Here is a 12,122-nt window from a genome sequence, read left to right as displayed (position 1 = left end):
CGGCGCCAACGTGGAACCTGCACAACACAATCAAAATACTTTGCCCCAACTTAACAGTGAGGTTGTCAATCTCTCCGGCTTGCTGTAAACAAAGGATTAAACGTATGGTGTGGAGAATGATGTTTGTTTGCGAAGAACAACAGAGAACAGAGTTTGCAGTAGATTGTATTTCAGATGTAAAAGAATGGACCGGGGTCCACAGTTCAGTAGTGGTGTCTCTCCAATAAGAAATAGCATGTTGGGTGAACAAATTACAGTTGGGCAATTTACAAATAGAGAGGGCATAACAATGCACATACATATCACGATGACTAATATGAGATTTAATCAGGGCATTACGACAAAGTACATAGACCGCTATCCAGCATGCATCTATGCCAAAAAAGTCCACCTTCATGTTAGCATCCGCACCCCTTTCAGTATTAAGTTGCAAACAATAGACAATTACATTAAGTATGGTGCGTAATGTAATCAACACAAATATCCTTAGACAAAGCATTGATGTTTTATCCCTAGTGGCAACAACACATCCACAACCTTAGAACTTTCTGTCATCGTCCCAGATTCGGTGGAGGCATGAACCCACTATCGAGCATAAATACTCCCTCTTGGAGTCACAAGTATCAACTTGGCCAGAGCCTCTACCAGCAACGGAGAGCATGCAAGAACATAAACAACACATATATGATAGATCAATAATCAACTTGACATTGTATTCCATATTCATCGGATCCCAACAAACACAACATGTAGCATTACAAATAGACGATCTTGATCATGATAGGCAGCTCACAAGATCTAACATGATAGCACAATGAGGAGAAGACAAACATCTAGGTACTGCTATGGACCCATAGTCCAAGGATGAACTACTCACACATCAGTCCGGAGGCGATCATGGTGATGTAGAGTCCTCCGGGTGATGATTCCCCTCTCCGGCAGGGTGCCGGAGGCGATCTCCTGAATCCCCCGAGATGGGATTAGCGGCGGCGGCATCTCTGGAACTTTTTCCGTATCGTGGCTCTCGGTAATAGGGTTTTCGCGATGGAGAGTATAAGTAGGCGGAAGGGCAGAGTCGGGAGAGGCACGGGGGCCCACACCATAGGGCAGCGCGGGGCCCCCCTTGGTCGCGCGGCCCTGTGGTGGCGGCGCCTCGTGGCCCCACTTCGTATCCTCTTCGGTCTTCTGGAAGTTCCGTGGAAAAATAAGACCCTGGGCGTTCGTTTCGTCCAATTCCGAGAATATTTCATGTGTAGGATTTCTGAAACCAAAAACAGCACAAAACAGGAACTGGCGCTTCGGCATCTCGTTAATAGGTTAGTGCCGGAAAATGCATAATAATGATGTCAAGTGTGTATAAAACATGTGAGTATTGTCATAAAACTAGCATGGAACATAAGAAATTATAGATACGTTTGAGACGTATCAAGCATCCGCAAGCTTAGTTCCTACTCGCCCTCGAGTAGGTAAACAATAACAAGGATAATTTCTGAAGTGACATGGTATCATAATCTTGATCAATACTATTGTAAAGCATATGAGATGAATGAAGTGATTCGAATCAATGGTAAATACAATGAATTAAACAACTGAATCATATAGCAAAGACTTTTCATGAATAGTACTTTCAAGACAAGCATCAGTAAGTCTTGCACATGAGTTAACTAAAAAAACAATAGATTCTTAGTAGAAAGTTTTGAAGCAACACAAAGGAAGATATAAGTTTCAGCAGTTGCTTTCAACTTCAACATGTTTATCTCATGGATATATCTCATGGATAATTGTCAACTCAAAGTAATATGATGAATGCAAATAAGAAAGTATGTAGAAATCAATGCACACAGTTGACACAAGTGTTTGCTCCTAAGATAGAAAGAAGTAGGTAAACTGACTCAACATAAAGTAAAAGAATGGGCCCTTCGCAGAGGGAAGCATGGATTACTTGTTTTTGTGCTAGAGCTTTTCATTTTGAAAACATAGAAACAATTTTGTCAACGGTAGTAATAATTCATATGTGTTATGCATAAGATATCCTATAAGTTGCAAGCCTCATGCATAGAATACCAATAGTGCTCGCATCTTGTCCTAATTAGCTTGGATTTTCATGGATTATCATTGCATAACATATGTTTCAACCAAGTGTCACAAAGGGGTACCTCTATGTCGCCTGTACAAAGGTCCAAGGAGATAGATCGCCTTTGATTTCTCGTTTTTGATAGATCTCAACTTAGGACATCCATACCGGGACAACATAGACAACGAGATAATGGACTCCTCTTTAATGCTTAAGCATTCAACAACAGATAATATTCTCATAAGAGATTTGAGGATTAATGTCCAAACTGAAACTTCCACCATGATTCATGGCTTTAGTTAGCGGCCCAATATTCTTCTCTAACAATATGCATACTCAAACCATTTGATCATGATAAATCACCCTTACTTCAGACAAGACGAACATGCATAGCAACTCGCATGATATTCAACAAAGGTGTAATAGTTGATGGCGTCCCCGAAACATGGTTACCGCTCAACAAGCAACTTATAAGAAATAAGACACATAAGCTACATATTCAATACCACAATAGTTTTTAAGGCTATTTTCCCATGAGCTATGTATTGCAAAGACAAGGAATGAAATTTTAAAGGTAGCACTCAAGTAATTTACTTTGGAATGGCAGAGAAATACCACGTAGTAGGTAGGTATGGTGGACACAAATGGCATAGTTTTTGGCTCAAGGATTTGGATGCACGAGAAGTATTCCCTCTCGGTACAAGGCTTTGGCTAGCAAGGTTGTTTGAAGCAAACACAAGTATGAACCGGTACAGCAAAACTTACATAAGAACATATTGCAAGTATTATAAGACTCTACACTATCTTCTTGTTGTTTAAACACTTCACCAGAAAATATCTAGACTTTAGAGAGACCAATCATGCAAACCAAATTTCAACAAGCTCTATGGTAGTTCTTCATTAATAGGTACAAAGTACATGATGCAAGAGCTTAAACATGATCTATTTGAGCACAACAATTGCCAAGTATCAAATTATTCAAGATAATATACCAATTACCACATGAAACATTTTCTGTTTCCAACCAAATAACAATGAAGGAAGCAGTTTCAACCTTCACCATGAACATTAAAAGTAAAGCTAAGAACACCAGTGTTCATATGAACGAGCGGAGTGTGTCTCTCTCCCATATAAAGAATGCTAGGATCTGATTTTATTCAAACAAAAACAAAAACAAAAACATACAGACGCTCCAAGTAAAGCACATAAGATGTGACGAAATAAAAATATAGTTTCACTAGAGGTGACCTGATAAGTTGTCGATGAAGAAGGGGATGCCTTGGGCATCCCCAAGCTTAGATGCTTGAGTCTTCTTGAAATATGCAGGGATGAACCACGGGGGCATCCCCAAGCTTAGACTTTTCACTCGTCTTGATCATATTGTATCATCCTCCTCTCTTGACCCTTGAAAACTTCCTCCACACCAAACTCAAAACAAACTCATTAGAGGGTTAGTGCATAATCAAAAATTTACATATTCAGAGGTGACATAGTCATTCTTAACACTTCTGGACATTGCACAAAGCTACTGAAAGTTAATGGAAGAAAGAAATCCATTAAACATAGCAAAAGAGGCAATGCGAAATAAAAGGCAGAATCTGTCAAAACAGAACAGTCCGTAAAGACGAATTTTTCAGGGGCACTTAACTTGATCAGATGAAAAAGCTCAAACTGAATGAAAGTTGCGTACATATCTGAGGATCACACACGAAAATTGGCAGATTTTTCTGAGTTACCTACAGAGAGGTCTACTCAAATTCGTGACAGCAAGAAATCTGTTTCTGCGCAGTAATCCAAATCTAGTATTAACCTTACTATCAAAGACTTTACTTCGCACAACAATGCAATCAAATAAAGATAAGGAGAGGTTGCTACAGTAGTAACAACTTCCAAGACTCAAATATAAAACAAAAGTGCAGAAGTAAAATAATGGGTTGTCTCCCATAAGCGCTTTTCTTTAACGCCTTTCAGCTAGGCGCAGAAAGTGTGAATCAAGTATTATCGAGAGATGAAGCATCAACATTATAGTTGGGAGTTTTCTCAACAATGCATTGTATCTTGTCTATGTAAGTTTCAGAGGCTCCCCTTTCATTACTTTTAGGCTTACTATCCTCCTCAAATAAATTTTCAGGAACAATCCAATCAAAATTCTTTTCTAGTGCCTCATGCATTCCTATGAGCTTAAGAGGTATTGGTACTTTAATCTCCCCCTCACAATTGGTTTTATTAGTGTACTTTAGCCTATCTTTTTCCATCTTTTCAAGGGTATTTGCAAAATTGGTAAAACACCCAAGCATCTTATGTTTAATAAAGACTTTTCTAGCTTCTTTAGCTACATCACCAAATTCTTTAAGAAGGGTTTCTAAAACAAAATCTTTCTTCTCTCCTTCTTCCATATCAGAAAGTGTAAGAAACATATGTTGCATTATAGGATTAACATTAACAAACCTAGCTTCCAACATGTGCACTAAAGAGGCAGTAGCAATTTCATAAGTAGGAGCAAGTTCTACCAAGTGTCTATCTTCAAAATCTTTAACCGTACTAACATGAGTGAAAAATTCTTCTATATTATCTCTTCCAATGATAGACCCACACCCTACCGGTATATCTTTCAAAGTGAACTTAGGGGGAAGCATGATGAAATAAACAAAAGGTAAATAAAGTAAATGCAAGTAACTAATTTTTTTGTGTTTTTGATATGAAGAAAGCAAACAAGACAAATGAAATAAAGTAAAGCAAGTAACTAATTTTTTTGTGTTTTTGATATGAAGAACGCAAACAAGACAGTAAATAAAATAAAGCAAGTAACTGATTTTTTTTGTATTTTTTATATAGAGAAAGCAAATAAAGCAGTAAATAAAGTAAAGTAAAGCAAAACAAAAACAAAGTAAAGAGATTGGATGTGAGAGACTCCCCTTGCAGCGTGTCTTGATTTCCCCTGCAACGGCGCCAGAAAACAGTCTTGATGGCGCGTGATGCACACGTCCGTTGGGAACCCCAAGAGGAAGGTGTGATGCGCACAGCAGTAAGTTTTCCCTCAGAAAGAAACCAAGGTTATCGAACCAGTAGGAGATGAAGGCCACATGAAGGTTGTTGGTGGAGGAGTGTAGTGCGGCGCAACACCAAGGATTCCGGCGCCAACGTGGAACCTGCACAACACAATCAAAATACTTTGCCCCAACTTAACGAAGTGAGGTTGTCAATCTCACCGGCTTGCTGTAAACAAAGGATTAAACGTATGGTGTGGAGAATGATGTTTGTTTGCGAAGAACAACAGAGAACAGAGTTTGCAGTAGATTGTATTTCAGATGTAAAAGAATGGACCGGGGTCCACAGTTCACTAGTGGTGTCTCTCCAATAAGAAATAGCATGTTGGGTGAACAAATTATAATTGGGCAATTTACAAATAGAGAGGGCATAACAATACACATACATATCACGATGACTAATATGAGATTTAATCAGGGCATTACGACAAAGTACATAGACCGCTATCCAGCATGCATCTATGCCTAAAAAGTCCACCTTCAGGTTAGCATCCGCACCCCTTCCAGTATTAAGTTGCAAACAACAGACAATTGCATTAAGTATGGTGCGTAATGTAATCAACACAAATATCCTTAGACAAAGCATTGATGTTTTATCCCTAGTGGCAACAGCACATCCACAACCTTAGAACTTTCTGTCACTGTCCCAGATTCAATGGAGGCATGAACCCACTATCGAGCATAACGGATGAAGCCTGCTGTTCAGGGGGGTACGTGAGCACGCATCCGCGAAGCGACACGTGTCTAACGGCGTTTAATTGTTGCGTGAGCTGATACTTCTAATTAGATAGGAAACCCTTCGTTTGGTGTGGGTCTCAGCCTCTCCGGTGGCGCATAGGGACAAAAGATGGAAGAGAAAAAGCAATTATGGGCGTGAGTGCGTGACACTACGAGACTGTATTTTCAGGCAGGGTACAATACATTGACCCCATGGAGCATTAATTTTCAGCCGTGAGCTTGTGACCCTCATCTACTCCCACCTCTCTCTCACTGAGTCACTGCCCGCCCATGGAGCTCGGGACGGCCGCCACCGCTCCTCCACCTCCCACGTCCCTGCGAGCTCCCCGGTGATCTCCTCTGCTCGGCCTCGCTGCGGACCACCGCGTCGCCCCCGTTGCCGGCTTCCACAATCGTGCATCGTCTGCATTTGAATCGATTTTGGGCAGTCTCGGCGTCTCCGGCTCCGGCCGACGCGATGGTCGACGCCGGGTGCCATGTGGACGGCCGGCTACGCCATGGATGGGAGGCTCCCCGTCGCGTCATGTAGGAGCTTGGGTGGGCGCCGAGATCGAGTCAACGGGGGACCGGGAGGCGCCGAGCTTGAGGTGTGGGGCGCCACCGTTCCTGATTCTCACGACTCGCCTGCGAGCGCTCGCCGCCGTGCCGGCCGCACCGGTCCACTGCTCGCCCAATAGGACGATGGCGATTTGAGCCGCCATGGTCGCCCACCGGTCCCCCGTTGACTCGATTTGAGCCCGCCCGAGGCGGCTCCTCCACATCGAGCCCCAAATGCGGCGGGTGGGGGAGGAGAAGGCCGCCCGTGGCCATCGCCCGAGCGGTGGTTGCCTGTCCGAGGGTTCCTGCTGCTCTGCTGTCGCACGGTCCACGACAACGACGCCCCTGACCTTTGCTCCCACGCCGGCGCCGGAGGAAGCCGCGAACAGGCAACCCCTTCCAACCACGGCGCGCGCGCGGAGGGCTCGAGGCGGGGCCGTGCCGGCCGGCGCGAGGTGGCGGCGCGAAGTTGGGGAGGGGCCGGCGTGGAGCTCGTGGATCCCGCGTCGTGGGAGCCCCGCTCGCTGGAGGGAGCAGGAGTCAGCGAGATTTTGGGATGGATGGGGACGGATGTGCCGCGGTGTCTAGATGGGATGGTACATGTGGTTTCTTTTATTATCGTGTGTGGACAGACTGTAGGAGTCTTCGATAGGGATTGGGACCCACACGCTTAGTTCAGATCAATGGTTAGCGGAACAACTCTCGGCCGCGCGTGCATGCCGTTTGGCCGCCGTCTGTGAAGTTAGCATCTTAAAGCAAATCCAACGTTAAAGAGAGGGTGCGCACCTACCCATGTGATCACCAAATCCACTCTCTCGAGCATAAATACTCCCTCTTGGAGTCACAAGTATCAACTTGGCCAGAGCCTCTACTAGCAACGGAGAGCATGCAAGAACATAAACAACACATATATGATAGATCAATAATCAACTTGACATTGTATTCCATATTCATCGGATCCCAACAAACACAACATGTAGCATTACAAATAGACGATCTTGATCATGATAGGCAGCTCACAAGATCTAACATGATAGCACAATGAGGAGAAGACAACCATCTAGCTACTGCTATGGACCCATAGTCCAAGGATGAACTACTCACACATCAGTCCGGAGGCGATCATGGTGATGTAGAGTCCTCCGAGTGATGATTCCCCTCTCCGGCAGGGTGCCGGAGGTGATCTCCTGAATCCCCCGAGATGGGATTGGCGGCGGCGGCGTCTCTGGAACTTTTTTCGTATCGTGGCTCTCGGTAATAGGGTTTTCGTGATAGAGAGTATAAGTATGCGGAAGGGCAGAGTCGGGAGAGGCACGGGGGGCCCACACCATAGGGCGGCGCGGCCCCCCCTTGGCCGCGCGGCCCTGTGGTGGCGGCGCCTCGTGGCCCCACTTCGTATCCTCTTCGGTCTTCTGGAAGCTCCGTGGAAAAATAAGACCCTGGGCGTTCGTTTCGTCCAATTCCGAGAATATTTCCTTTGTAGGATTTCTGAAACCAAAAACAGCACAAAACAGGAACTGGCGCTTCGGCATCTCGTTAATAGGTTAGTGTCGGAAAATGCATAATAATGATGTAATGTGTGTATAAAACATGTGAGTATTGTCATAAAACTAGCATGGAACATAAGAAATTATAGATACGTTTGAGACGTATCAACAGATATGATATCACTTTGCCTTCTTGCATCAGCACACATCCAAGGCCAATCTTGGAAGCGTCACAGTACACGTCAAAGGGCTTGGTGATGTCCGGCATGATCAAAATTGGGGCTGAGGTCAATCTGCTCTCGAGCCGCTGGAAACTTTCTTCACACTTATCAGTCCATTCAAACTTCTTGTCCTTCTTCAACAGTTGAGTCATTGGTCTTGCTATGCTTGAAAAGCCTTCAACAAATCTGCGGTAATATCCTGCTAATCCAAGAAATGTGCGGACCTCGGTCTGAGTGGTTGGGGCTTTCCATTCTGTAACGGTCTTGATCTTGGCAGGATCTACGTCAATTCCTCCTGCAGACAAGATATGTCCCAGGAATCCTACTTCCTTCAACCAAAACTCACATTTGCTGAACTTGGCATACAACTTGTGCTGTCTAAGGGTTTCTAGGATAATCTCCAAATGTTGCTCATGTTCTTCTTCGGATTTGGAGTAGATAAGGATGTCGTCGATTAAAACAACAACAAACTTATCCAAAAAGTTCATGAAGATCTTATTCATGAGGTTCATGAAATAAGCTGGGGCATTGGTTAATCCAAATGACATGACGTTATACTCATACAACCCATATCTGGTGGTGAAGGCAGTCTTTGGGATATCCATTGCACGAATCTTCAGTTGATGATAACCAGTCCTAAGATCAATCTTAGAGAACACTCTGGTACCGGTCAACTGGTCAAACATGTCTTCTATCTTGGGTAAGGGGTACTTGTTCTTGATGGTGACATCGTTAAGCTTACGGTAATCCGTACATAAACGAGTGGCACCGTCCTTCTTATCCACAAACAAAACTGGTGATCTCCAGGGTGAAGCACTTGGTTGGATCAAACCTTTGGCTAACATATCATCCAGTTGCTTCTTCAGCTCCACTAGTTCTATCGGGTCATACTATAGGCTCTCTAGGCTATAGGTCCTGTTCCAGGGATTAACTCGATGATAAACTCGATATCCCGATCTGGGGGCATACCGGGTAGATCATCACGAAACACATCAGGGTACCGACAGACGACCCTGATCTGATCCAAAGTTGGCTTGGCTACACTCTGGTTGCAGGTAAACTTTCTAGGCAGCCTTTCAGATACGTGTTCTACTAACACACCAGTGTTACTAGTCATGGTGATGGCCTTCTTGGCACAGTCAATCAATCCATGGTGTTTTGACATCCAGTCCATACCCAGTACTACTTCCAAACCTTTTGTTCCCAGAACAATCAAATTTGCATAAAAATCTACTTCATGTATTCTAATAGGCACATCTTTGCAAATATTTCTAGCTTCTGTTGTTGAACCATGTATTTGAACTATCATGCCATGCTTCAAACTGATTGGTTGAATTTTACTAGTGCATGCAAAATCTTCAGTGACAAACGAATGCGATGCTCCCGAATCAAACAACACTCTTGCAGGTATTGAGTTAACAGAAAACATACCCAGTACAACATCTGGTGCTTCCTGGTCTTCTTCGGCGTTCATGTGAAAGAGGCGGCCGTTGCGGTTGTTGGGGTTGTTGGGGGTGAACTTCTTGCCGGTGGAGACACGGCGTTGCTGCTGAGCAGGTGGAGCGGTGTTGGACGCAGTCTTGGCTAACCTTTTGGGGCACTCATTGGAGTAGTGACCCACAATTCCACATTCATAACAAGTGATGGTGGACTTGTATTTGGGGGCAATGGGGACAGCGTTGCTCCCAGTCCTTGAAGCAGTGTTGGTGTTGTTGTTGTTGGGGGCTCTCATCGGGGCGCGGTTGAAGTTGTTGTTGTTGTTGTGGTTGGTGTTGTTGCTGTTGTTGTGGCCTCCTGGCCTTGGGTGTCCTCCACTCCGGTTCTGAAAACTCGGACGTGACATCTGCATCTGCGGCTTGTTGTTTCTTGGGGCAAAACCTCCGCTTGAGTTGGAGCGATACCTTGGGGTATTGCTGGGCCCACTCTGGTGCATCATGTGGCGTTTGCGGTTCTCATTTGCTTGGTTGAGCTTCCCCTCCATCTGGATGGCGGAGTCCACCAAGGCTTCAAGGTCGACAAAGGGGATGTTGACCAGCATAGTCTGCATCTCGTCGTGCAGTCCGTTCAGAAACATCTCCTTTCTCTTCTCTGTGGTATCGGTCTCATCGGGGGCGTACCTTGACAGTGTGAGGAACCTGTCGCGGTATTCTACCACTGACATAGGCATCCCCAATGGGCCTGCCGAAGATGGTACCCGGGGTTTACTAAAGGCCCACGACCCGAAGGATAAGAAGATTCGGAAGCCCAAGATACTATTAAGGAAAGCTAGAGTTGTAATAGGAAGCATTGTTTGTAATCTTGCGGGACGGGTTAGAAATCCTCCCGGACTCTGTAAACTTGTGTATCACGAATCCCTCGGCTCCGCCTCCTATATAAGGGGGAGTCGAGGGACAAAGAGAGGATCGAATCATTGTCTCACAAACCCTAGTTTTCATATCGTCGAGTACTTTTCGGCTGAAACCTTCGAGATCTACTTGCCCTCTACATCCAACGAAACCCTAGTCTACAACTCGTAGGCATTGACAAGTTAATACCTTGTCAATTGGCGCCGTCTGTGGGATTTAGAGGCGACAAGGAGCTGATCTCGATGGCACGTTCAAGATCGTCGACTTCGTCGGTAGCAAGCAACATTATGGACAGAGGTAAACAGATCGAAACTGGTCTCGTTGATTTTGTTCCTCGCCCACCCTCCCGTTTGGATGCATATGCGTATCTGGAGGAGCCCATGGAGATGACGTTCGGAAAGTTCCACTTCCGTGTCGAGAAATAAGGAGCGTATCGTCTCAAAATTCCGATCTCGTCGGGATTATCGGCGGTCGATTCAGATTTTTCGAGTTCAACATCGTCAACTGAGTCAGGCGACGAGGAAATTTCGTCGCCACGCTTCATCAGCACCAGGGCAAGCGAAAAACTCGTCAAGATCTTCAGCGACATGTCCTTCGAGTCATCTACGGACTCCTATATAAGCGATGACTCGAGCGACACCGACAGCTTCAACTTCATCGACAAATCCGTCACTGTTGGAAAGGTCCTCACCAATCTCTATGATGGTGTCACCAAACTCGACAAAATTCAAAATCCAAAATATCATCAGATTTACGCAATTGGAGAGCCAAGCCGGGTAGAACCAGCGACGTCTGAGGCTTTCGATGATGCGGGAATCCGTACGTCGATCCCGCAGATCTCACGCGAGGTTTGGGAACAAAATATATCGGGACGGGAACACGAGAGATGGTACAATTTCCACAGGCCGTGTGGGATCGAGTCGCAAGAGCTATTAATGGTACAGAACCAATGACCATTACGGCGACACCTGAGGAGCTGCAAGCGTATCAATATAGACTCGCACGCACCAGGAGGGAGCTCGAGAAAGAGAAAATCGAGTTGGATAGAAGGCAAGAAGCAGCCTCTGCATCAAGCAGGCGAAGAGCGGAGCTAAGTCGACATTCAGGAACTTCGGGAGATAGTCACAGGGAAGCTCGAAGGAGAGCAAGATCTCTCCTGCAAAACATACCTGAAGCAGAGAGAGAAAACCTAGTTCAAAACCTCGACATGTCTTTTATGTCAATCGACACGAGAGGAAACATTATTCCTAAGACACCAAAAGCTGGGTACATGGCGACGCAAGCATTCATCCTTGCATCCAAGCCACCTCCCGGAGATCCACGAGAAGCATTGTACAATATGGCCATGGTAGGAGTCGGGGCCATGGGAACGGCATTTATAACAACGCCTCCCGAAGGTTCAGCAAGGCAAAATAGTCCATGACCCGCGGCAGCAGCGCCAGGTCCCAAGAGAACAAGTGGAGCACGAGACACAGCAGCGCAAGCACGGGTGGACAGAGCACGACAAAATAGAAGGGAACATCGACACTCTCCAGAGTTAGATGATGAGGATATGTGTGGGTTGCCATGCTTTACAAGGAGGGTCCGAAAAACTCGAGTTCCTTCGGGATTTAAACTACCCGATAACTTCAAAAAATTTGATGGCCTGCAAGATCCAGAGGATTGGCTAGTTG

The sequence above is a fragment of the Lolium rigidum genome, chromosome 5 (assembly GCF_022539505.1).
Source record: "Lolium rigidum isolate FL_2022 chromosome 5, APGP_CSIRO_Lrig_0.1, whole genome shotgun sequence".
Taxonomy (NCBI): Eukaryota; Viridiplantae; Streptophyta; class Magnoliopsida; order Poales; family Poaceae; genus Lolium; species Lolium rigidum.
Note: the sequence above shows the minus strand (reverse complement) of the source record.